Genomic DNA, 23,018 nt, shown 5'->3' with positions numbered 1-23,018 from the left:
ATAATATTTGTTAAAAAAAGTGATTGGCTGCTTATTAGCAAAATAGCTCATGCAAATCACTGAGAAAAACACGAGCAACTCAAAAAGAGGAAATAAGACAAAGTGACTCCAATGGGTAAGCAAAGAAATACAGATGACTAAAACCTGTCGTCTAATTCAGCAATTCCCCTGCTGGGTATACACCCAAAGGAAATGGAAACAAAACCTCCGAGAAACATCTGCACTCCCATGTTCATAGGAGCACTATACATTAAAGGCAAAATATGGAAACAACCTTACGTGTCTACCAAGGATGAATGGATAAAGATGATGTGGTGTGTATACATACAATAAAATATTACCCAGCCGTAAAAAAGGAAAGTCTGACATTTGTGGTAACATGGATGGACCTTCAGGACATAATGCTAAGTAAAATAAATCAAAGAAAGATAAATACTGTCAGATCTCATTTATATGTAGAATCTAAAAAAGCCAAACTCACAGAAATGGTAGAGTGGTGGTAGCTAGTGGCTGGTGGGTGGGGGAAATGGGGAGAGGTTGGTCAAAGGGTAAAAACTTCTAGTTATAAGATGAATAAGTCCTGGGGACCTAACATACAGCAGGATGACTGGTTAACAGGATTGTTATGTACCTGAAGGTTGATAAGAGAGGAGAACTTAAATGTTTTCATGGAGCTGCTATCAAAAAAGACTTTGGATGGATTCCCACTTCTGGCCATGACGGAATAAAAGGAGTTGGAATTGCTCTCAGGCCCCCCTAACAAAGCTTAAAATAAGCCTCAGATGGATCATCAAATGGATTTCAAATAAGTTAACTTCATTTTAGAACTGAAACCCAGAAGTATTTAAAGGAATTTTTTTTAACCCAACATCTAGTAGCATATAATTGACAACATTGGCATCTAATCATAAATTACCAGGCAGACAATTAAGCGGCAAAACATGTCCCAACACCAAGAGAAACAAAACAAAGGAACATCAAGACACATGTAGAAATGACATGACTAATACAATCAGCAGACAAGACATTAAAACAGCTGTTAAAAATATGCTACATATGCTCGAGAAGGTTAGAGACAAGAAATGTAAATTGTAAAATAATCCAAGTTAAATTTCTAGATGTGAAAAATATCACACCTAAAATGAAAAATAAAAAAAGATGGATGAGATTAACAGCAGGTAAGATACCATCAGACACCCCAAAAAGAAAAAAAAGACTTGTAAAACTGAAGACAAATCAATTGAAAATAACCAAAATGAAACTCCAAGGGAAGAGATTTTTCAGTAATGAATAGAGCAACATACTGTGGCTAAAACACATCACACATATAACTCGTCTTAGAAGGGAGGGAGTCGGGAGTTCAGACAGAATGTTTGAAGAGATGATGGCTGAATAGTCGTCACGTGATGAAAACCAACAAATCAAAGACTTCCAATCCCAAATGTTGGCAAAGATACAAACAACTGTCACTCATACATTTCTGGTGGGAATGTAAAATGGTACAGTCACTTCGGGAAGAATTTCTTTTACAAAATTAAATGCTTACCAGACAACTCAGTAACCCCACTCTTGTATTTAGCCAAGAGAAGTAAATACTAGTACAACAGATCTTTAAAGAAGCTTTACTCACAACAGCCAAAAACTAGGAACAGCCTAGTGTCCATCAACAGATGAGTGGAGAAGTAAATTGCAGAATAGTCATTCGATGGGTTTGGTCATATCGAAGGACCAACCTATAGAATCAGGCAACCACGCAGAAGAATCTCAAAAGTCTCAGGCTCCCTGGGAGAAGTCAGGCACAAAAGCACTCCTTTCACACTACTCCTGTCCTGCACAAAAGACTGCATGTTGTATGATTCCACTCATGGAATTCTGGAAACATGAACCATAGTGACAGAAAGCAGATTAGTGGGTTGCAGGGGTCAGGGAGGGGACAGACGCCAAAGGGGCACAATGGAACTCTTTGGAGCGATAGATATTTTACATCATAGTTTGGGTGGAAATTGCACAACTGCGTACATTAGTCAACATTGACTTATGCTGCTAAAACCTAAAATTGGTGTGCTTATTTCTTGTGACTTACAGCTGGTCAAAGGGAGAGTGAGTGAGGGTATTCTGGAAGCAGTGACCAAGGCAGAATAACCAGGAAAGCCAGAGTGGGAGCCTGAGCTCTGTGACAAGGACTGAAAGTGTGAAAACAGTAGGTCTGTTTGCAAATGTGGAGCTGAGTTTGTTTATTCCTCTCTGGCGTTGGCAGGAGAGGTGAATAAATGCACTCAGTAAGCCTTGGACCAGGGAGAGAAAAGGGAAGGAGATCCTGAGTTGTTAGAACTGCAAGCAGACCATGACAATTAAGCAATTGTGTCAAGAAGTCAATGCAAATGGAAGGGTTGAAATGTTCTAACAGAAAGCAGTAAATGCTTGGACTGCTAGCTCCAAGTATTCATTCCCTTCAAATGTGCCTTTCTAAGGTGTGAAGGAAAAATACTGCAAACCGAATCAGTAAACTAAGAATGCTGAAGCCGTCAAGTTGTCAGCCGCTGCTGCCACTCCCCCCCACCCCCACCACCACCACCCCCTCCCCCAGTGAGGACCAGCCTGCAGCCCGGCTTCTGCAGCCACTCACAGTGGTGCACCCTGAGGGGATCAGAACAAGAAAGGACAGGACACTGGCCCTAGATAGCTAGGTACTTGTCAAAGGAATGAATTCAATGAGCCCAAATGCTTGCTTCCTCCCATACATAGAAAAGCACTGAATTCTTTAACTTGAGATGCCTGGTGTTCTTTAGATAACAAGTAATCTTTTATTGTTCCAACTCCCTGGTCTTTGTTGTAAAGCTCCTATACATCCTAGCTGCTCCCCTGCCTCTTTGGAGCAGTCCCTCAGAGCGACCTGGGAGGCTGTCATCCCAGACTGAGTCCTCCCGCCAAATAAAACATAACTCAACTTTTCGGCTGCGTGTTTATTTCAGTCGACAAAGGGTATTCACAATCATTTGAACTAAAACATTTACGCTAAAACATAAAATTTTGAAAATAATAAGCTTCAAGGTAAACGTTCTGCCTTTCTTAAGACGCTAGTGAGTCAATGTCAGTGGTTTAAGGATTAATTTAGCATCTCATTTCTTAGATAAACCAGATAAGATCTCTTTTGGGAACAGTTAATAAGCTAAGAATGATTCTAAGAACTACTGCTTTGACAAATTAGAATTCTAACTCCTAACAGTTCATTCTTCTGGAATAACCCCTTCCCGTAGACCTCGCCTAAGTGTTGATTGGCAAAGTCTGGTTCCCAAATCATACGTGCCTGTGTGTGTTCATGTTTACCCGTGCGGACACATTGCCAAGACTAGAATCACAGCACAGCGCAACCAAAACAAACCAAAGACATCTCAGATATTTTTCAAAGTATGACTCTGTGACTATATCATAGAAAACTTATTTCAGTTGTCACAATTCTTACATTTCTCAAGTGCAAAAATACCTTAGCACATTTCCACTAAAACTGTTCCTTTCTAATCCGGAAATTATCGCTTTGCTCTACCTCCAGGTTTGTTCAAAGACCACGCAGCAGTTAACTTTATTTTGAAAATGTTTTTGGTTTGAGTATGTATTGATCAAAAGCTTAGCCCGTTGGCTTTCACATCCAAAGAATAGTTTTGTTTGAAAATTATCTAGTTCACAGTTAAATGCAATAATCTGCAAGGAAATGTTTTGAAAGTACATATTTTTCAAATTCATTTCATTTCATGGCAAACTAAATGTTCAAAAAACAACCATTTTCACTCTTCAAGCTGGCAAAAAATAAATTTGGCATTTTTTGACTTAGTACTTGAAATGCAAAGCAATTGGAAAAACCATCTCATTTACATTTTAAACATTCAGTCTCACTCACCTTTTCCTGGTAGACGTCAAGGGGCAGGAGAGAGCAGACACTGCAGAAATGTCAGTGTAGGGTCACAGTCGGCTTTAAATCCTCCCTGGGACCATTTGCGCTTCTACCCCTCCCCCAACCATCTAATTCATATCAAAAAGAAGACCAAAGAGCCTTTTGGTCTTCAGGTAGTGAGACAGGAGGGAAGGGGGCAGGGCACAGCCACTCAAGGAATGGCAGCAATCTAACACCAAAATGGTGGAAGGTTCATCTCCTACTTGGCCTTAAGGATTAAGAGGGTTAACTTCTAGTAGACCTGGAGCTTCATTATATGCTCACTGTAACGTGATCAAATAACACGCCCACAGGCGCCATGACAGCCCCAAGGCTAACCACAAAAGGCCAAAGAGTGGGCAGTGGCCCAATTCCTGGGAATCCCAGCCCCTTCCCCAGGGAAGTGGGATTGATCCCACCTGTAGGCGTGTGAAGCTACTGAGACCATAAAAACTGACAACACCATGCCTAGCGGCCCTTTTTGCACTCTCTCCCCTTCGGAGACGGCCCGCACTCTTGTCTATGGAGTGTATACCTACTTTTACTTTAACCTGAGCACCCAATTCCCACACTTCCTTCCTGGTCTTTCTCTTGCCTTACACTCTATGCAGTATGTGTCTCTCTAAATAAATCTACCTTTACTCAACGGTGGCTCGCACTTGAATTCTTTCCTGCACAAAGCCGAGGACCCACACTCGGCGGGGCACGTCCCAGGGGCTCAGCCGAGACCTGGGACTCGGCCCTCCTCACGCCCCGCATCTGATTTCCTGCATCAGTAGGAATTGCTTATATCCTTGAGAAGATGGGCTATAGGTTTATCCCAAGAGGCAGCAGACAGCTGTGAAAATTTGTGAAACAGTTTCAAGTTCTCCGAAATAGAGAAGATTGATTCATTGGGTCAACTAGCAGTTGTTGGATTCCTCCTGTGTTCCAGATACTACTAAGCACTGGAAAGTTAGGGGAAAAAATCCAATCCGACCATGCCTTGTCCTCAGGGGACTTACAGTCTCCAGAAAGGAACGAGAAGAGAGCCCTCGGGCACAACTGTACTTCAGTTCTGCCGTCAGTGCCCCGAGGCCCACCCAGCACTGGACAGCTGTGTATTGTAGAGGGTCACTGACCTTGAGGTAACAGGCAAAGGGAGAAGAGGCTTGGGAACGTGTGGGTAGGAGTGCTGCCTAAACAGGTCTAGAGATCAGCCCGAGAAGCCAGCCTAGGAGGGAGGAAGACCCTCTCCCGGTCCCTTGCCGCAGGCGAAGGGCCAGTGTTCGCAGCAGCCAAGGCCAGGAGGGGGAGAAGGATCATCTGAGTTGAGAGTCTTGCGTTAAGGAGGCGTAGTGTCTGTGGCATGAGATTAAGGGAGGAAAAGTACTTTGACTCAAGATAAGGAGCTACTCAGGATAAGCTAAAGGCACTGAATTTCATTGGAGGGAGCCTCTGAAGGTTTTTTAACTGACTGGTATCATAATCAGATTAATACGTTAGGAAGATCACACACCGCCCCCTACTCTCAGCCCCGGGGGCCTTACAGGCTAACAGGGGAGAAAATGAACGGCCCACTTCGCAGTAAAACCACCAGAATGCTGGCGGGAGTGGGGAGGAAAGGAAGACGGGGAGTCAAGGCATAGAAGTAATTAGAATTGCGCCCTTTGCCCGGCTCGGCCCTGTGCTAGGAGCTTTATGAAGATTGTCTTGTCTGATCCCTCAAACCCTCAGAGACAGCTGGGGAGTAACCCGGAAATCCACACTTGGCAGTGTTTAAGAGAAGTAACAAGCCCCAGAGTCGTTTGCCCCCAGGACAGCAAACCAAGACTGACTGAATTTCAGTTTCAACCCCTCCCGGATACTGGTCTTTACAACAGTCAGTCCGAACTTCCTGGCTGTCACCCTTGAGGTCATCTCCAAGGTAAAGGCCCCTGCTGTTCTCTTCTCCCCAGATGAGGTGGCCTTCCCAGATCCTTTCTTTTCTTTCACTAACGCCTTCTCGCCCCACCCGCCTTCCTCCCATAAAAGCTTTCCGCTTTGTACAGTCCCTCAGAGAGCCTTGGCAGGCGGGGTGCCGCCCAAAGCAGACACACCACTGGGAACTTTCTGTGAACAATTCCAAACCCGAGGACCCCAGCCTCTTTGAAAACAGCATATGCTAGCTGCAACCTGTGGTCGCAAGCTTGTTCCTCCTAGTGACTCTGCAAACCAGCCCCGGCTTAACAAGCACGCTTACTTCTTGCAGCTCCAATGATCATTCTTGGCAAACAACCCATATAACTGTGACCTTGCAGTGTTTGACTTTATAAGCCTCCCCCATTTTGTGGTCCAGCAGAACCCAACTGAAGTGCCGTTTGAATCTATATCTCCCAGGCTGTGACAGTCCTAACCAACTCCAAATAAATGCCTCTTTACTTCAATCAGGTCTCCATTTCTGAAATTTTCCTGCCGTGTGCCTCTCCTGGTTCCCAGAAACAAGTCATGACTGTGGATTCCCACTGAGGATCCTTACTTCTGTCAAGGGCTTTATTGGCTGTTGTGAAAGTGCTGATCGTCCAAATCTGCTATTTTTTTCTGTATTCATTAGCTGGCATTCTTCTGTTAAGAGGGGAAAAAAAGGAGCTTTTCCATATGAACTGAGGAAGAATTACATTTCCATCTAAAGACACAAGTATATGTTTAATTCTTTCTCTTTAACTACCGATTTTCAGAGTTAGGAGCGAAGGGTAGCTAGTCACCTCTAATGGTAGCCCAAACCTGCTTTCCCCTTTCACTTTCTCTCTTTCGTTTTATAAAGGTCAAGGCTTTTCTTTATGCAGCATTTGCAAATCAAAGGTATTATTCTTCCTGATGATCCAGACACCTCCAATTTGGGCCCTGCCTACTCTTCAAGCTCCCTCCTGTGCCCTATTGATGCGCCTGAGCAGGTAGAGGACCAGCCATTCCTTCAAAGACCTTTGGTTCCTTCCAGTGGACAACGGTCTCTCTTTAGGAAGCAAGGACTGATCATCAGAAGTGCTTCTTGCTGTTAGGGTAGCGTTGCTTCAACGCCCTTTCAGTGGAGAGCCAAACAGTACGTATGACATTAACATGTGTTTATTTGTTTTACCCGCAATACACATAACTCTGCCTTCCAGAGAAACGGGCCTGGGGGAACAGACCTGGCGGGGGAGGCGAAGGGAGGCGCTCACAGATCCTCATCCGCACCAGGTCCGCGTCCTCCTTGGCTCTGTGGCCACTGTCACCTCGGTAGCTCTGTTTATGTGGACCAGTACACTTCTCTTTTTTTGCTTAACTGACTTTGAGTTGCATTTCTCTCCCTTGTTACTAAACAGTCTAACTAAAATGGTTGGTAAGTAAATTTGGATTTTTTTTTTAGGCTTTATAGAGAGTGGCATATTGTAATTCCAAGTCTAAACTTAGATTCTAAGAATATGGTTCTTTTATGGTCCATCCTCTGTTCTGTGTCAGCTTTGCTAGGAACAAGGGAAGAGGGAAACGACAGAAGGGAAGTTTTCCTTTTTTTTAAATTCCCCTAAAAACTTTTTCCTACTTGGTAAAAACTTCCACAATTAAAAAAAATGGAAATACGAAGATGTTTATAATGATACAGGGATCACACAAGGCAAAGGACATATGACTTCCCCAAATCATACTAATAAGGAAATTATCACCTAAGAGTTAAGCTATAAAATGCTCACAGTAAGGATTGGGGCAGAACCACTGAAAGCAATTGCCAGGAGACAGAAAGACAATGGGCCTGCAAAACTTTAAAAATATTAATGCTCAAAATTGTTTGTGTGACATTTTAAAACATCTACCAAAATAGAGAGAAAAATGCAATGTACACCCAAACATCCATGGCCCGGAATCAACAATTACTGAGATTTCACTCCCATTTGTCTCCTCTATCCTTTTTTTTTTCCTTTTTTTTTCCTCTTTGCTGAGATATAGTTTAAAGTAAATAAATCCTGGTGTTATGGTGGAATACCCCTACGTATCTCTTATTATTATCATTATTATTTTTAGTGGAGGTGCTGGGAATTGAACCCAGGACCTTGTGCGTGCTGAGCACGTACTCTGCCACTGAGCTGCACCCTTCCTGCTACATATCTCGATACACATCTCTGAAAAACGAGTTTCCTGTCTTCCTGGAGATTACTTTCTAGTGGGGAAACATAAAACACCCACACAGATAAATAATAAAAAGGCGATTACTGGGTGGGAAAGTGGCATCGCGGACTGAGGACTGGAGAGACGGGGAAGGAGGGGGGCTCCTTCAGGCTTCCTGGAGGAGATGGGATTTTAGGGGGGGCGACAGAACTGTAGAAAGTGGGATTACAGAATTGAAAAGGCTGCAGTCCAGGTTTAGTCCTCATTTTCATCATTCTGCTCCCTCCTGCTCTCCCAGCTGAACTTGCCCATCCACATCTGTTCGCCTGAGAATCCGATGGTGCCCAGCTGTTGGCCTTCAGATCGTTTGGTTCCTTCTAACGGTAACTTCCGTGGGCCAGCAGACACCTAGCCTTCTAACCACGTGGAAATCCAACCATGCTTTAAAAGATGAGTGGGTAAATGTGTTCCTATAAAACATTTCCACAAATAACTACTGAAATAATACTCATATTATCTAAATTAACCACATTAAGGCAAACTTTTCTCTTATCTGTACTCTTTTTCTTTTAAAAATGAGATTCACGTAACTGTGATGGGTGGGGATTAACTGGAAGGAACTTCGTGAAATCAGAACGGCTGGGCCTCTGTCCTCCTTTCACCTCTGATAACTGTGACACCATGAGGGAGCCACACACTAGTCTCATTAGAAGGTCCTGTTGAGAAGAGCAGGAGCAGGGAGCCACCAGGTGTGTACGGCACCTGCTGGGTGAAACAGGTACGGGGCTAACAGTGCTCTTGATATGCTGACTCTTGGAACTGGGCATCTGGGCAAACAAGCTGGCTGTTGACCAGCTCAGGCGCATGGTCCATCTCAGAAGAATTTTTGTGTATGGTGTGAGGTAGAGATCATGCTTAATTTTTTCCCCAAAATAGCTTTATAGGTATTATTTAATTTAGCTCTTACTGCAATATTATAAAGTACAAATCAGTGATACCCCCTTTAATACTTTAATAAGTGAGGAAACTGAGGCTTAGAGATGTTCAATAGCTTGCCTAAGACTCAGGCTTCTTCACTGAGGTAGCAACTACTAATATTTATTTTTTTCTTAAGAAATTGTGGACAACAATATTTCTACAAGGGAATATGCCCTTTGGAACATGCTGTTTTGTTAATCAGAGTTGTCTTATTTCTTGAAAACCAGTTTCCTTAAAACTGAGCACGTGACTACATGTCTTTTTTTCATTCTTCTCTCTCTGCATAGAGCCTGGGCTCAGCCCTCACTCTAGGGGAGGTGTGAGCCTCACCACCACGCTGCAGCTCTATCGGTCTGCCTTTTAAATCAAGTAGAATCTACGTAAATTATTGTGGCCTTGCAATCAGATGGCCTGAGTTTAATTTTTTTTAGTAGTTTTTTTTTTTTTAATGGAGGTACTGGGGATTGAACTCAGTACCTTATGCATATTAAGCATGTGCTCTACCACTGAGCTATAAGCTCCTGCTCTGAGTTTAAGTCTTGACTCTGCTGCTCACCCATTTCCTCCTCTGTGAACTGTGGGCAAGATCAGCCACTCTGCCGACCTGAGAAAGCCGGTCTGAGTACATGTCAAGGGTCAGCTCTGAAAGATAATGGTCTTTCTCATCCATTCGTCACCGCTTCCCCAGCACCTTATAAAGGGCCAGAACATAGCAAACCCTCAGCAAAGGTGGTGGTACTGAATGAATGATTAAGCAAGGCAATGTCTATAAAGTTTATTGGAAATTTTAAAACGGTATAGCGACGTTAGAGTTTTAAGTACTCATCTATGAACAGATGATTTGTGTGTGTTGGTGTTAGCTGCGCTCTACCCTGAGTGAGGCCCACCCGCCACTGCCCAGGTTGCTCACGATGGAGTCTGGGCCCTGTCTGCGTGCCTGGCGGGGAGTGGGCGCCGTGAACTGCCTTTCACTCTTGCTAGCTATTTTTTCAAGATGCTAGGCAAAGTGGTGGTTTGTTATTTTTGCTAATAAATATTTTCTGGCACCTCAAGAGAATTTGAAAGCCAACATTGTTCTTTCTTCAGATTTTTGTTGCCCTAGATACTGATTTGCATTTTTGTTTATATTTTTTCTTGATTCTATTTCACGAGAAAGTAAGTGCTTATAAATGAGGCATCTGCACATTGCTCTTTATTTCTGGAAGGCAGAGATACCTTTAACCCATGCCTTTCATCTGTAATGGGTTTTTTGTTTTATTTTGATTTGATTTTCTTTCAGTTCTGCTACCTTAATAGACAAAGCTTGAAATATTATGTTTAGGATCTCTTTGCCGGAAGAGCAAACTGAACATTTCATTTACTGTTGCAATCCCTGCAGCCCCCATTGGGGACAGTGTCACTGTTTCCATGCTCCCGACTGTTGGGCGCAATAGTCTTTCATTATGACTAAATCTTCTGAATTGGCTGGCTCTGGGGAGGGAGAGAAAGGTGTAAATATTTGAGCCTTCCCTGCGTGCAGCAGTCCAACAGGGTCACATCAGCCCAGTGCCTCCCCAAGTCCAGTACCTCCGTGAGTCAGCCCATTTGCATAGAGAACAGGGTACTGGGAGGTACAGCTGTCAGTGGTGTCAAGTTTGAACACAAGAACGATTATTTCGAGTTTAAAAATACGTGGAGGAGAATGGAGTTCACTCATATATACCCTCCACGATTGCTGTGAGTGACAATAATGTTTTTACGCTGATATAGAATCACGGGGCTTTAGAACTGGAGGTTCTATTCTTAGTCCCTCATCTTATATGTAAAGAATTGAAGGCCCAGAGAGGCCAGTAGCCTGTCCAAGTTCAGGCCGCTAGCTAGGGGCCAAGGCAACGCAGAAACGCGGGCCGCGGGCTGTGTGGGCCAGCTTTCCCTGAACTACAGGTGCTCTGTGACACTTGTTGATTTTATTATTACTCAGCTTGGAGATCACTCAGGAGATTCTTCTATCTTAAGAACGTTTGCTAATTGTCCCTAAGAGCGCCGGGAGGCGAGTCTCCCACCCAGCAGTGCTGAGCTCTTTAGCGCATTTGGTGAGGATTTAATGGGAAGGAGTTTTCCTAAAAAAATAAAAATAAGCTTTTTGCAAGATTCTGTGATTTTTACCTATGACTCCATGGTTTCCTCTCAAGTCAATTAAAAATATTTCAACATGTTTGTGTTTCTTTATCATACGAACATAGATTCATATCCGTATATTACCAGAAATCTGGTAATTATCTGATTCTGGATAATATTATCTATTAATGTGCTTCACCCCATGACATCAAAGAAAGAAACAGAAAATAGTGCATTGCAGTCGGGTTCGCAGTGACACATGGACTTCAGTGGACAAGGTGCATTAGTACAAGTCAAACCACATTCTTTGCAATAAAATTAGAAGAAAATTGAAATTAGAGGGTTACAGACATTGTGGTTTGTGGAAGAGGTTGGACAGCTAGAGAGGGAGGCTTTAAAAGTACAGTGTGAAAATGTTGGTTGAAGGAAACTATTTAAATTTTATTATATATGTTGTAAAGTAGAGGCAACTACAACTTTTTTTTTCCAGTTTTGCATGAGATATTTTTTAAAGGAGTTGCATAGGATTACCAAGACACCCATAATCAGATTTCATTGTCAGTATCCTTACAGAAGAAATAGTTTCAGCATTTACTTTTGTCTTGGGTTAAAATAAAAGACTCAAAGAATATTTAAAAGAAAAGAAAGTCAGAGAGAAATACAGAGAAGGAGGGAGACAGTCAAACCTGAGAGAAAAACCTCCCTTCAGACACCTGCGTTGTAACTGTAAGATTAATGGTTCTTTTTCATCTAGTGCCAGGTGTTGCATGACCCAGGCTTGCTCTGTACCTGCATAACGGGCCAAAAAATCTCCGACAAACTTTACATACAACGTGGACCTGACACCATGATACATACTTTCTTTGTTGCCGAGAGTGTGTAAAACTGCATCTCTAACTCCTGACCAGGGGTGTCCCTCAAATCTTTGGAGAGTGTTATCCAGGTTATAACCCTCAGTTTGGCTTGAAAAAAATTATCTTTTCTTTATTCTTTCCTTGATTGTTTCTTGATTCTTTGGTCGACACTTATTTTTGTGTCTATGGCCTGCTCTTCCCCTGCTAGAATGTGAGTTCCACCGGGATGGAGGTTTTTGCCTGTTTGTTCACGGTTTCACACCCAGTGCCAGTCGCAGTTCCTGTCACCCCGCAGACGCTGAAATGTTTGCTCTCTGGATGTGCGAATGGACCTCGGGGTCCTGCAGACCTGCTGAGAATCCTACCGAGTGACCCGTGGTGGGTAACGGCCACCTTTGGGACCAAGACTGCTGATCTGTAAACAGAGACAGTGAGGCTCTCATGTGCTGTTTTGAGGAACAAGTCACACCACTGTACGGAAGCGCACAGGAGTAGCCTCAGCAGGTCCTCTACGGGTCGTTGTGTGTTTTCTTAATCACTTACTCATCTGAGTCTTTCAACCACAGTTTTTTTTTTTTTTCATATTTACACAGAAAAATTTTAGTGGCTCTTTTCTTGCCTGGTTGGTAAGATATTGTCATATAATATTAAGATCTTAGTAGTTACAACTGTAGTTGAAAATACCGTGAGTTACTTTTTCCTAACAATTTTATTCAAGAAAGTTTTCTATGCAGTTATTTGTAAGTTTTTTTCTAGAAAATGTTAGGGCATGGGTTGCTGTCACTGTTCACGGTTAAGAAGGACATGATTGGTCTTGTATGCTGGGAACCCAGACGTGGTTGCTGCAGGCTAAATAAAGTATTGCCCGTTTCCTCTGATAAGCCATAATAAAGGTAATTTTTAGAAAATTAATTGCTTTCTGATGTTTAATATTCAATGGAAAAAAGTGAACATCAATTATTCTACGTTTTTTTCCTTTACTGCTAAGATTTGATGACAGCTTTGGATTTAAAAAATTAAATTACTAATAATTTTCTAAATGGTAGACATACCATTTAATATTTTAATTAATGGTTAGTGTTGTATTAACAGTTAATGTGACTGCTCATATCCATCTAACCTAAAATTTTAAAAACAAACTTCACTGTGATTAATATGGTTTTAATGTCAGTACATTAGCTCCCTAAAATATTGCTCAGATCTTAAATTTACTCACCTCTTATGTTATTTTTTATCTGAAAGAACTTTTTATTAAAGTATTCCTCCCTTGTCTAATTACATATCTATGTGAGTCCAGATATTCGTCTCTTATTTGTTTTGTTGTGTGACTTTGACAAAATTCTGCAGAGTTTTAAACTCTACGTGGACAAACTAGGGGAGGAGCACGAAAGTCTTCTCCACTTTCCCATCCCCGGGCTCCACGCGCCCTCTGCTCCCCCACCCCTCACCCCCCTCCCCACACCCCGGGCACCTGCTGTTTACTCGGTCCGGCATCCTGACTCCTCCCCTGCGCATCACCAAGTCCCTGGATCTGTCACAGAGTCATAAACGAGATCAAGGTTCACGTCTGCTTATTTCGCTGGCTTCTTCCGCGCAGCAGTTATGTCTTAGAAACTTTAAAGGTCAGCACAAATAAGTCTACCTTATTCTTTTTAGTTTCCTGGAAACTTTAAATGTCACAGCAAATAGATGTACCTTTCCGTTTTTAGTGGTGAAGGCCATGGCACGGTGTTAACGCCGCACTTCATTTAACTCTTTCTTCCATGACAGCTTAATGTTTAGATTTTAATCTATCTGTTATTTATTTTTGTATTTAGTATAAGACGTTTACTCAGCTATACATTAAAGAACCCATCTTTTCTTTATCAATTTGAGATACTACTTCATTATATTTTATAATATTATGCCTAATTCTGCTTCTTGACTCATTTTTCTTATTTTCCTATTGCTATTCTAAGACAATTACAGAGTAATTATTAAATGTTTGATTGTCTGCTACAGCAAGTTAATCTATATTATGATTTTTCCCCCCTAAAAGTATTCAGGTTTTTCTTGCCATTTGATTTATTTCCTTAATGAGCTAGAAACAGCTTGTCAGAAGATGGACTCTTTGGAGGGCTGATTTAGGCTGAGAAATTAACATGTTAGAAGCATTGACTTTTTAGAGTGTTGAGTCTCCTACAGTGACAACTGTATGTCTCTCTCTTTTTTTTCTGGTTTCCTTTGCTGTCCCTCAATAAGGGCTTCTTTGTAACGGCCTTGCATGTCTCTCTGTGGTTACACTCAGAGCTACACCACAGTGGGATCTTTCTCCTGCTACATTTTGCAGTTGGTTACGGCTGTCATGTAGGCAAGATATTGTTTTCTTTGCATGTTTATCTTGCTTCTCATTAAGAAACAGTCTGTCCCCCAAAACTTACAAATTTAATGCAAAGAAAAGCCAATATTTAAATTAGAATATAAGAATAATTAGAGGCACAATTGTGTGATTCACTTTGTAAATTACTTTCAGAGCTCTGAAAGGTTCAAGCAAGCTTATCATGATCATATGGGGAATGCTGGAGGAAAACCTGATCTGATCTTTTAAGGAGAAGCAGCTCTTTAAGCAGTGGGTCCTAATGAACATTGGCCTAGTCATGAGATAGAGAATGAGACTTGTTAAAAGGATGATTGGCATTTCTTGACAGATCAGAGGATAAAATCTAAAGACCAGTGTGGACAATAAACAGAAAGGAAGAGGGTGGTGATTATGGAAGCTCTCCAAAGTCAAGCCGAGTATTTCGGATTTAATTCAACAAACAGTGGGAATCATTTTGGGGTCAGAGATGTGGACATTGAGAAGGCAGAATTGTAGAGTTTTTTCTGGCATACTGGATGCAATCTAGAATCAGGGTAGCCCATGGAAAGCTACTCCAGTAATATAATCTTACAGAGCAAAGAAAGAAAGTGGTGATTAAATAAGGCATTTTCAAAAAAGAAAAAAGTAGGACAAAAATTGAATAGAAAGGAAAAATAATATTTACACGATTTTTATCTTAGTAGAAGCTTATCTCCAGCACGGGTGCCACAGAAATGGCCCGGCAACCTCCCTCCATCCTTCTGTTCCACGTGTGGCGCAGGGCGACTCCTCTTAACCTGGGTTACACACCGTATTGGCTTCGCTTAGGGAGAGGCATGGGAAGTTTCCCCGCAAAAGTCCAGGACGCAGCCCAGAATTCACTTTCAACAAGGCTTTTCAGGGGAAGAGAATTAAATTCACTCATTAAGGAGATGTTGAGTTTCTTTGTAAATTTATTTTAAAAATTGAAGACTTGTTTTTCCCGTGGTACTTAAATAAGGATGACACAACTCTCTGCAATTGTTCAGGGTTGTTTGTGTGTTCGTTTGCAGGTTTCCATTGGGAGAGGGGAGCACTTCTTTTTGGGGAGGTAATTAGGTTTATTTATTTGTTATTATTATTTTGATTTAACGGAGGCGCTGGGGATTGAACCCATGACCACGAGGTCACGCTAAGCAAGCACTCTACCACTGAGCTATGCCCTCTCCCTGGGGGGCACTTCTGACAAGAGCTAAAGCTATTGGCAATAGCGTGAAAAAAGATGATTAGTTTCTGAGCTTTCAGGCAAGAACACTATTGAATTAAAAAGACCAGTGCATCACTGTAAGCAAATCAGATTTAGTGGAACAATTAGGACAGAGGAGCTGAGCTGACACCCACGCTTTCAGATGTCCGGGGCAGAAGCACGATTTTCCCTCAAGCCTGATTTTTGAATCGTTTGCTTTCATTTTTTCCGCCGACAAAACAGGAAACCTTGGTGCGACTCAGTTCCAGCATCCTTGTATTTGTTATCAACATGTTTCACCTGCTCCACCTGGCAGGTGTCAGATCCACGCAACCAGCGACCGTCCCGGGTCTCGTCAGCCGAGGGGCTGACCTGACCCTCCCCGGGCACGTGCAGTGTCCTGCTCCTTACCGTCCGCTGTCGGGTGGGCGGGAACTCTAAATGTGCCACAGGCTGGATTTTAATGAGAAAAACAAAATGACAGGAGCGACCGGATGCCCCACAAGGAGTCCTTCCCTGTTCTCACTGATTTTGTGCATTTCATCAAGCGGGCCGCACCTCCAGCACATTTTGTTCAAAGACGATTTATGAGGTGTCTTTTCATGCATGGTCCCATCTTGCTGACTTCGTCCAAAGCGTTTTGAGTTAGTTTTTGTATAAGATGTGAAGTTTAGGTAAAGGCTCATTTCCTTCCTTTTCAAGGCTGAAAGGTATTTTCCTATTTGCACACACCGTTTTGATCATCCGCTCACCTGCTGGTAAACACTGGGGTTGCTTCTACCTCTCGTCCACGGTCAATAGCGCAGCTACGAGCACAGGTGTGCAAGCACCTCTCTGAGACCTCGCTTTCAATTCTTTTGGCTAAATTCCCGGAAGTGGGAGTCCTGGATTACATGGCGGCTCTGTTTTTAATTTTTTGAGGAATCTCCATACAGTTTTCAGTCGATGCACCATTTTACGATCCCACCAGCAGTGCACAAGGTTTCAGATGTCCCCCCATCTTTGCCAACACTTCCTACTTTCTGTTTGTACTGATAGTAGCCATCCTCGTGGGTGCGAGGCGCATCCTGGGGTTTACGCGTCTCTGGTGGTTAGTGGTGCAGGGCATCTTTCCACAGGCTTGTGCTGTTTGTGTATCATCTTTGAAGAAGTAACTGTTCAAGTCCTTTGCCCGTATTTTTAATCAGGCTATTTGATTTTTGGTTGTTGAGAGATGGGAGTTACATATATTTATAGGATATTATCCCCCAATCAGATACATGATTTGCAAATGTATATTCTGCCATCATGTAAGTTACCTTTTCATTCTGCTGATTGCCTTTTGATACACGAAAGTTTTAAAGTTTAATTATTCTAATTTGTATATGTTTGCTTTTGACAACTGTGCTTTTGCATCATATCTAAGAAGTCATCGTCAAGTCAGGGAGGTTTCACCTGTGTTTTCTTCTAGGAGCCTTACTATTTTCAGGTCTTATGTTTAGGTTTTTAACTCATTTTGAGTTAATTTTTATGTATGGTATAAGATAAGGATACAACTTTCTTTTGCCTGAGGATATAATTCTTACATATTTGCTAATACTTAATTAAGAATTTTTTGTGCATATATTCATAAGGAGTAATGGATTATAGTTTTGTTTTTTAAAATATTGTCTATATCTGCTTTTTATCTGTGTAATACTAACTTCAAAAAATCAGTTGAGGTATGCTCTCTCTCTTCTTCTATTTTCCAGAAGCCATTGTGTAGGACTGGTGTTAACGTTTTAAACTAGCAGCAGAAGTATCCAGGGAAACCATTAGGCTCTAAGATTTTTTTTTTGAGTTCTTAAAGTAAGATTTAAGTTTCCTTAATCATTCCAAGCTGCTCAAGTTATTTACTTCACGTTGAGTGAGCGGCGATCATTTGTTTTCGAGAGAGTTTCATGTAAGTTGTCAAATGTCAAATGCAGAGTTGCTGGCGGTGCTCCCGTAGTTCCCTTTGGAAGACCTCAGAGTCTGTGCTGGTGGCTCCTGTTTCGTTCCTAATGGTTATTTGTGTCTTTTCTCTCTTTCCTTTGTAGTCCTGCTGGACGTTTGCCAATTTTCCTGATCTTTCAATGAACCAGCTTTTATTTTTCCATTAATTTTCCCCATTGTTTTTCTGTCTTCAATTTCTTCAGTTTCTGTTTTTACCTTTATTGTTCACTCCCTTAAGCATTCTTCGTGCTTATGTTCTCCGCTTCTTCTAGGTTTGGAGGCGGAAGCGTCAGTGCTCAGTCTGAGACTCTTCCTCTTTTCTAACACAAGCATTTTGTGCCGTTTTTCTTTGCACTGACTGAGGTGTGTCCTACTCATTAAGACATATTGCATTTTAATTTTTATCCAACTTAATGCATCTTTAAATTCACTGAGCCGTCCTCTTTGACCCGTGGATTATTTAGAAATGTGTTGTTTGGTTTCCACATGTTTGGGGATCTTCCTCTTCTCCATCTCTCACTAACTCCATTGTGGTCAGAGAACACACCACGTGATTTCCCTTCTTTTAAGTACATCGGGGTTTTTCTCATGGCCCAGGATATGGTCTAGTATCGGTACGTGATTTATGGGTACTTTAAAAGGATGTGTAGACTGCTCTTGTCAGGTCAGATGTGACCCAACACCTGCTGTGTAACAGTTCCAACATCTCCCTCCCGGCCTTGCGAACTGAAGGACTTGGAAATGTCAGAAAGTAAAGGAGGTGTGATGCCATCTCTGATTTGGATACAAGCAGCCTTTAAGGCATAACTAACTAACAAATACTTGTGAAATTCTGTATGTAGTATTTTTGATAATTTTATAAGGAATTCACTTCTTTAGCTTTCAAACAAGTCAAATTTAATCATAAAAAGCAAAAAGATGAGACCACATGACTCACAAAGCATATGACTTAATTACACCAGACCTTAAATAAACCCATCAGTAATTGTGTGTTAGATCCATGCTTGGCACACAGAGAGGAAGAAAAAAAGTACGTTTTGAAACTCAGGTTGAACAACTAAGTTATTGAAGGACTCACAGTAGGTTGACATCCCACCCTGTTGCCTGGACACCAGCACTCGGAGTTAATGGTGACCATCCCTGGCGACTCAGAAAACTCAAATAAAAACAGAATCAAACATTATTCAGCCAATTGGAGGTTACACCTTCTCCTACAAGATTGGGTACTTGTTTATTTAAGACGTCAATTCTCTGGCTGTCCCTTCTTCCAGGGAGCTAACTCCCAGTTGAACGAACAAGAACTAAGAATACAGACCCAGATAAAGGCGGCAAGGTTGTTTGGAGGTCAGAGGAATAAAAGAGTGGCCTGTGCATGTATGTATTTGCTGTTCATGCAAGCTTACCGTTTTCACCATCGATAGCAGCTGTGTTGAGGGGCTGTTCTTTAGGGAACATTCTTGAGTATTTTCAGAAGGCAGAGCAAATTTTAGCTATGGGGCGTCTGCTTCTAAACACCCCGCCGGCTTTCCACTGCTGTCTAATGTTTGCTGAGCACGGTGTGGCTCAGACACTGTTCCAAATGCTTCACGATGCCAGCTTATTCAGTCCCCTCAATAACATTAAGGTGTTATTTTACAACGACGCAAATCGAAGCACCAAATGTCTCAGTAGCTCGCCACACACAGATTGGCAAGACGTGGCCTGGCGGGGTTGCACCCAGACCCGAGGCTGCACGCCCCACGTCACCACGCGCCCCCTGTGCTCTCCCACCTGTTAGGTCAAATACACATGTTCAGCAAAAACTAGTTCCTGCTGCCGTGTGTAATGTAAGGATCCGTGAAGCTGGAAGTACTGCTCAGACGAGAGTGTATGAGGACACAGAAAAATATTTAAATTTTTTTCCTTCATCTTTTTCAAGAAGAGTTTAAGAAAGATTGGTGTTACAAGTGTGTTTTTGCTGTTGTTGTTAATGGAGGTACCGGGGATTGAAGCCAGGACCTCGTGCGTGCCAAGCACTCAGTCTACCACTGAGCTATACCCCGCACCCCAAACCAGAAAGATTAACATTAATCCTTTACACGTTTGGTGGATTTCGCCAGGGGAACCATCTCGTCCCGGGCTTTTCTTTGCTGGGAGATTTTTAATCACTGGCTCAATCAGCCCATAGGGCTCCTCCACTTCCTTTGTGACTTTGCTTATACGTCATCTCGTTAGAGTTCCTGTCTGTCTGCCCTCTCAGGGGAGCGTCTGCTAACTCCCCCGCCTGTGGACGCCCTCGCCCTGCCTCGGTCCTCTCCCAAGCCTTTGTCAGCACGGCCACCGCACGCTCGAGTGTTACGTGTGCGAGCGCGCTGCTGCAGCCCCGCGACCTGGAAGGTGAGCACACAGGGGATGCGAGTGAACGAAGAGGGGCTGTCTCACTGAATGTGACAAAGCTCAGAGGGACCCCGCCTGCTCAAGTGTGGCCAAAACTGCTTGTGCAAGTTGTGCAGCATTTGGGTAACAACCTGGCCATTTGGAGTATTACATGAAAATAATTCCAGAGGGAGAAAAATAGCCACTTTACCTGTTCGGATTCTATAGTAACTGACACATTCTTCAGTGAGCAGACTTTAAATAAATGTAACTTAAGGTGATTGACTATTTTTTGTTCGCAGACTCTGACCGTCCCCTCGCTGGGTGGGGTTTGCTAATTGATGTTGAGCACGTCTGTGGACATGGCTCAGCCTGTGCACTGTATCACATCGGAGAATTTATCCTGGGCGAAGCCTGGTCTTAGGGCTCAGACACACCCCTCCTTGAATCCTAAGCACCGTCACGTCTGGCGTCTGTGACCGGGGGTTGGGGACCGTGGGAGTGGGAGGATTTCTTTAACTTCAGTTTATTCTTTGTAAAGAGGACACGATCACTAGGCTCGCTTCTCAGGGTGGCTGGGGGATGAAATGATACAATGAATGCAAAGTGCTCAGCACAGTTACAGACGCCGTGAACACTGGTGCCGTCATCATTACCCACACATCCAGCAACAGCCGGGAGAGGATTCGGGTGCCGTGAGGACAGGGTGATGTCTGCATACAGTGCTCAGCAATATATGCTTGAGGCATAGCACACAGTAGGCTCTCCATAACGTCTCAGTAATGTCGCTGAAGAAGTGAATACTGATGGATTTTAATTTTGTTTATTTTCTTTTAAAATAAAGCACTGCAGTTACTTATTTTCTTTGTATGTGACAGTTATGACATCAAAACAAAAAACAATAGTAAGCTGTCAAGAATCCCGGAAGTGGGGTTCTCACCACAGCTATCTTTATGGAGGCCCGACTGTCTAGCACTGAACGCACTGCAAGCTTGTCTGGTCCGACCCACTTACTTCACAAACAAGCACTCAGACTAGTGGCTTCTCCGTGATCACAAGCCGTGAACAGAACACGAGGGTTTGCTCTCTGGGTGCCGTCACACCAAAAGGGCGTGTGCGTCAGACACAGAGACCCATCGTCTCAGCCCACTGGGAGGCAGAGAGGAATACAGCGTGCCGGGTGTCACCAACATGCTAAAAACAAAACAAAACACAAAGCAGAACAAAACAAACAGCAGAGGCAGAACCTGGTACTCCTCTTAATGAAAACAGATTTTTTTTTTTTAGTATGGAAGAAAATATGCTGAGAAATGGTGAAGTTGGATCCTACGAGTGGTTCTCAGCTTTCACTGAGCATCACTTTGGGAGCCAAACAAGGACAGAGGCCTGGGCTCACCCCCAGATTCTGCCTGACCCGGTCAGGAGGGGCCCGAGCAGCTGAGGGGAGGCGGGCGCGCATCCTGGTCCGGGGACAGGAGAGGCTGACTGCCCGTGCTCCAGCAACGTAACGCAAGGACTCGAGAAAGCAGCTGGCAAACCCAGAAATAAAAATGTTAAGTGGGATTGTTGGCAACAAAGCGAAGGCTTGCAATTCTTTTTAGTGTATTTCTTCTTAGTAAACACAAAAGGAAAATGGGTTGGGATTTCAACGATGACATGACTACTAAGCGATGATTTTTCAGGAAGGAGAGTACCAGTGAATTGAGAGCCGATTTACCAGCCTGGAGCTGTCCGTGAGTGTGCGTCGGGAACGGCAGACTGCTGGAGCTGAGGACGCAGAGAATCTGGAACGAGGTCTGGGTCCTTCCCTCGCGGACCCCAGCTCCCACTGCGGGCGGGGGTGCGGACAGAGTCCCCCACAGACACCGTTCCATGGGAGTTGAATACATTCTGAATGCATTTTATTGTGCTGGCACATTTTCTTGTGCCCTTCGGTCCCTTTTTGTTATATTTCTGATTCCATCTCCTTCCTGCTCTCCTTTCTGCCGTCAACCTCAGGCATCTTTCACACAGAGCGTGACCGAAGGCCTCTGAGCCCTGCTCTCCCCAGCTCGCATCCTCCCCTTCAGGGCCTCCCAAAGCACCGCTGGGATTGCCCCACTCGTGCCCAGGGCCTGGACTGGACGCCGGCTGTCCATGATGGTAAATCTACCCGTCTCAGCAGAGTGCTCGGTGCTGGGCTATTTGAGCTCGCCCAGCTCACCCCAGCCTCGTCCCCCCGACCCCCACCCCCGCCACGGACTGCTTCCCCGTTGTTCAAGCCCAGTGTTCTCCCTTACCTCTCCATCCTTTTCAGAAATTCTGTCCGTCTCAGATGCTTCCTCCCGTGAAAATGCCAGAATCCCACGTTATTCCGTCATGGCCGCAGAGGTGTGGACCACTGCTTATCCTCATCTCCAGGCACCAGGAGCTGCTCCTGACCAGGTGTTCAGGGCACGTTTCTAGAAGGAATCTCTGCTTTGTCGTACAGGGGTGCTTTGTCCCTCTGACTGCTCTCTGCATTTTGTGGGGGACACACATATTTCTTCTCTTCTCTCACAGATTACAAGGTCTTTGAGAGCAGATCTGCAGAGAGACACGCGGTGGGGGAAGAGACAGGTGCGAAACGGGTGGGGGTTGGGGAGCCTGGCTGGTCAGAAGTCTCTCCTAGAAGGTGATGCCCGACCATGAGTGAGATTCAGCTGGATTTGGGTGAGGCGATGGGATTTGCAGAGGAGTCCGACCGTCTGTCACCTTGTGTAGACATTCAGTTCACTGTTACATTTCCAGCCTTGCATAGAGCAGGGAGCTTAATAATTATTTCTTACATGAATGAACAAATGAGGCGAAAAGTAGCATGATTTGTACAGAAACTCCGAGCCTTTCAGTGGTGCAGGCCGGGAGCAGTAACGGTGACAGGGGTGGTGGGTCGGCACCCTGACGACTCAGGTGATGCTTCTCCACGGAAGGGTGGTGAGCATCGTGGTGAGGGCAGAGGGGGCGTTGTCCTGATGACCCTGGGACTTGTGCTGAGGGCAGAACTGACAGGACGAGTCTGATGGCAGGGAGAGGGGCCACAACGGTGCTGCAACAGACCCTGCCTGGAGATGGGCAGAGGGTGGGAGAGGAGGCCAGGAATCTGAGGAAATCAGCACGCTTGGGTAACTGATTGGGTGTAGACGGGGTGGGGGGGGGTGAAGTGAACTAAGATCA

At 43.8% G+C, this 23,018-nt stretch overlaps 1 long non-coding RNA gene across 2 annotated transcripts in view; it reads left to right on the top strand.

Moving 5' to 3' along the window:
* Nucleotides 1–22,235, top strand: part of LOC116660489 — a 32,405-nt gene extending 10,170 nt beyond the window's left edge. The window contains exons 2-4 of one of the 2 annotated variants that reach the window (XR_004316038.1): nucleotides 21,509–21,620; nucleotides 21,825–21,968; nucleotides 22,123–22,235. This is a non-coding gene — a long non-coding RNA (uncharacterized LOC116660489). Of the gene's footprint in view, nucleotides 1–21,508; nucleotides 21,621–21,824; nucleotides 22,042–22,122 lie in introns of those variants that run through there. The other variant, XR_004316037.1, reaches the window with a different exon arrangement.
* The last annotated feature ends 783 nt before the right edge of the window (nucleotides 22,236–23,018 follow it).

Source organism: Camelus ferus, chromosome 29 (assembly GCF_009834535.1).
Source record: "Camelus ferus isolate YT-003-E chromosome 29, BCGSAC_Cfer_1.0, whole genome shotgun sequence".
In the NCBI taxonomy this organism is placed as follows: domain Eukaryota; kingdom Metazoa; phylum Chordata; class Mammalia; order Artiodactyla; family Camelidae; genus Camelus; species Camelus ferus.
This window is presented reverse-complemented; position numbering and strand designations above follow the sequence as displayed.